This window comes from Microtus pennsylvanicus, unplaced genomic scaffold (assembly GCF_037038515.1).
Source record: "Microtus pennsylvanicus isolate mMicPen1 unplaced genomic scaffold, mMicPen1.hap1 Scaffold_50, whole genome shotgun sequence".
In the NCBI taxonomy this organism is placed as follows: domain Eukaryota; kingdom Metazoa; phylum Chordata; class Mammalia; order Rodentia; family Cricetidae; genus Microtus; species Microtus pennsylvanicus.
The window spans coordinates 172421-176737 of NW_027460984.1; positions in this window are offsets into that span (position 1 = coordinate 172421).

Sequence of the window (4317 nt, forward strand, 5' to 3'; positions counted from 1 at the left end):
ACTGAGAATAAAGAAATGTGCTGCCCAAAATATACTGCCGCTGCTGCAATTAAAAAAATAAATTAAAATAAAATAACCTGAGATAAACAAAGAAAAAAAGGAAAACACCTGTTTTTTCCTTCCTTCCTTCCTTCCTTCCTTCCTTCCTTCCTTCCTTCCTTCCTTCCTTTCTTTTTCCTTACTTGTTTTTTTTTTCTGTTTTCTTCTTTTATTATTATTATTATTATTATTTTTGGTGAAGGGTTTCTCTGTATAATACCTTTAACTCACTATATAAACCAGGCTGTCATCTTGGTAACATTATGGTTTTGTATTTTCTTATTTCTTGTCTGTAAATCAACAAATCAACATTTCTTCTCTCTCTCTCTCTCACACTCATTTAATTTATGGTTTATTTTATTTTTGGTTTGTGTTCTTGTTTTGATTTTCAAGGAAGGGTTTCTCTGTTGCTTTGGAGCCTGTCTTTGGAACTAGCTCTTGTCAACCAGGCTGGCTGGCCTCAAACTCCCAGAGATCCACCTGCCTCTCTGCCAGATATGGAACCAGTCATCTTGGTTAGTTCAAAAGCCACCCCATAAACACACACACACACACACAACACACACACACACACACACACACACACACACACACACACACACAGAGGCACATCCAGAGAAACATATTTTTTTTTTTTTTTTGGTTTTTCGAGACAGGGTTTCTCTGTGGCTTTGGAGCCTGTCCTGGAACTAGCTCTGTAGACCAGGCTGGTCTCGAACTCACAGAGATCCGCCTGCCTCTGCTTCCCGAGTGCTGGGATTAAAGGCTTGCGCCACCACTGCCCTGCGATGCCCCTACTATAAAAATGGGTTTCAGAAACCGGCCTTTTGCCACAGTGTCAGAAGCCCAAACTCTGCCTGTGGTCTCAGCTAGCTGATAAGCTTCTGTGACTCGCGGTGTGTTTGTATTTTTAAGTTTGTTTTTGGTTTATTAGACTTGGTGGTGTTCTCATCTTTGCATGACCCCCCCCCTCGACCCAACATTTAAGTGTCTTTCAACCATTTTAGATCCCTCTGTTGAGAGTTCTCTGTTTAGGTCTGTACTCCATTTTTTAAAATTGGATTATTTGTTCTTTGGATGCCCAATTTCTCGACTTCTTTGTGTATTTTGGAGATTAGTGAAGATCTTTTCCCATTCTGTAAGGCCGTCGTTTTGTCTTCTTGGCCATGTTCTTTGCTTTACAGAAGCTTTTCAGTTTCAGGAAGTCTCACTTATTAATTGTTTCTCTCAGTGTCTGTTTTTTTTTCTTTTTTTTTTCTTTCTTTTTTTTTCTTTTTTTCTTCTTTTTTTTTCTTTTTTTCCTTTTTTTTCTTTTTTTTTCTCTCTTTAGTTTTTTTCTTTGTTTTTTTTTGTTTTTTTTTCTTTTTTTTTCTTTTCTTTTTTTTTCTTTTTCTCTCAGTGTCTGTGCTACTGGGGTTCTATTTAGCAAGCGTTCTCCTGTGCCAATGTGTTCAAGTGCATTTGATATTTTTATTTTTATATTCTTTTATTGTGGATGAAGTCAATTATTTGAACTCTCAAATATTTTTATTGTTATTATCTCTCTATTTGTTTGCTTATTTGTGGTTGTTCAACATAAGGTTTTGTTGTGTACCCTTGTATGCCCTGGGACTCACTTTGTAGACAAGACTGGCCTCAGACTCACAGAGAGTCATCTGCCTCTGCCTCCTAGTGCTGAGATTAAAGGCATGCACTAAACACCTTTTCTATATATTTATTTTCCTAATAATTTATTTATTTTCATTTTATTGTCATTGGTGTTTTGCCTGCATGTATGTCTATCTGAGGGTGTCCGATCTTGGAGTTACCGACAGCTGTTGACTGCCATGTGGGTGGTAAGGAATTGAACCTGGGTCCTCTGGAAGAGCAGTCAGAACTCTTAACCACAGAGCCATCTCTCTCCAGCCCTCACCTTTTTTTTTTTTGAAAACGGGGTTTCTCTGTGTCACTTTGCCTGGCCTTGAATCTCAATCTGCAGAACAAGGGAGCCTTAAACTCACAGTGATCTGCCTGCCTTGGTCTCCCTGATCTTGGAGGTGTTTTTATCATCTCTCTCTCTCTCTCTCTCTCTCTCTCTCTCTCAAATATGTTTGGTTTTGTGTTTTGCTTTATGAGACAGGGTTTCTCTGCTGCTTTGGAGACTGTTGTTAAAACTAGCTCCTTTCTTATAGACCAGGCTGTCCTAAAACTCCCAATGATCCTGTTTCTGCTAAATATGGAGCCAGTGCTCTTGAATGCCTTTGTCTGGTGAGGTCAAAAGCCACCCCCACACACACAACCCCCCCCCAACACACACACAAACCAAACACAGGCACAGGCACACCCAGAGACACATAAATAAACTTTTAAATTAAGAAGAGCCTGGAGAGCTAGTTTCGCGGCTCTTCCAGAGAAATTGGGTTCAATTCCCAGCACCTGCATGGCAGCTCATAGTGATTGTAAATTCAGTTTCTGGGTGATCTGACATCTTCAGACCATTGCACATAAAATAAAGTTAAGAAAATCATAAAAAAATTCCTTAAGAAATTGAAATTTAACTAAGTCCCACACAATTGGAAACACTCTCAAATAAAAGTAAAATAAATGGAAAAGAATACAGTGCTAAGTGCAGTTATGAAAATGTTTTGAAATGTGATACCTTCCCTGTCTCCCCCACATACACAAGCCACACTGAGAGATTTAAATAAAATCTGGGTAATCATTTATGTATCTGGCCTATGTCAGAGGGGCAGGGGAAGCTGAAGCCTTGTCCTTTGGGCTCCAGGTTCTCAGTACTGCGTCAAAAACTCGAGTGTATAGTGAGCCCATGTCTGTCCTGCCGGCAGCACTCAGGAACTGGGAATACAAGGATCAGGAGATCATCTTCAACAACCCAGCAAGTGCAAACCATCCTGGTGGGAAAGAGACCCTCTAAAAGAAATCAATAAAATGACATTTTTATTTTTTTCTGTCGGAAGTGAAAATGTTCCAAATAATTCACTGCATCAGTATTCCTGGAAATGATATCAAAATCAGAATTTTTCTTTTTTTTTTAACATTTTATTTTATTCTTATTATTTTCATTTTTATTTTTTTGGTTTTTCGAGACAGGGTTTCTCTGTGGTTTTGGAGCCTGTCCTGGAACTAGCTCTTGTAGACCAGGCTGGTCTCGAAATCACAGAGATCCGCCTGCCTCTGCCTCCCAAGTGCTGGGATTAAAGGCGTGCGCCACCACTGCCTGGCGTAAATCAGAATTTTTCATATTATTCCATGGCTGTTGTAATTTTCTCTGTGGCAGACAGAGGCAGGCAGATCTCTGTGAGTTTGAGGCCAGCCTGGTCATCTACAGTTCCAGGACAGGTGCCAAAGCTAAGAGAATCCTTGTCTCAGAAAATTTTTTTCTCTGCGTCTCACGTGTCGTGTGTCTTTCTCTAAGCAGGCCCAGGAATCCTAAGAGCCTGTAGGTGATCTAGGAAATCTCCTGTAGCAGGGGCCCTGGCCTCCACTCCTGGCCCCTGAGGGCACCTGGTAAAAGTGAGAAGGCAGATTTCAGAGACTAGTAAAGTTCAAGGTCACCAGCCCTTCCCAACAGCTAGAACCTTTAAAGGGTGAGGCTACAACTTAATTGGCCTGCTTAGATATGGATATTTTTGTTGTGGTTCTTGTTTTACAGGGCAGGAACAGACATCCAAGTGGGAATTTTCCACAGCTGTTTTAATTTTCTCAGACTCGGTATTTAGTATGAGAAGTGGTGTGTGGGGTTGTACAAACACAACTACTGAAAAAGAACCCTAAGAAAGCAGGCCTCCCTCCCTCCCTCCCTCCTTCCTTTTCTCCTCCCTCCCTCCCTCCCTCCCTCCCTCCCTCCCTCCCTCCCTCCCTCCCTCCCTCCCTCAGTTCCTCCCTCTCACCAAGCCATAATTGTGGCAGCCCCTTGGCCCACATAGTCCTTTCACTGATCAGTCAGACACACTCTTTTTTTATTTTTGAATTTTGGGTGAAGTCAATTAATTGAGCTCTTAGATGATGATGATGATGATGATTATTATTAGTTTATTTGTGTTTTTTTTTTTTTTTTACATAGAGGTTCCCTGTGTCCCTGGAACTCACTTTGTAGACAAGGCTGGCCTCAGACTCACAGAGATCTAGCTGCCCCTGCCTCTACCTCTGCTTCCTAGTGCCGGAATTAAAGGCCTGTACTAAACACACTTTCCCCCCCTAAGTCAGGGTTTCTCTGTGTCTGTCGCTTTGCCTGTCCTAAAACTCACACTGCAGAACGAGGTGGCCTCAAACTCACAG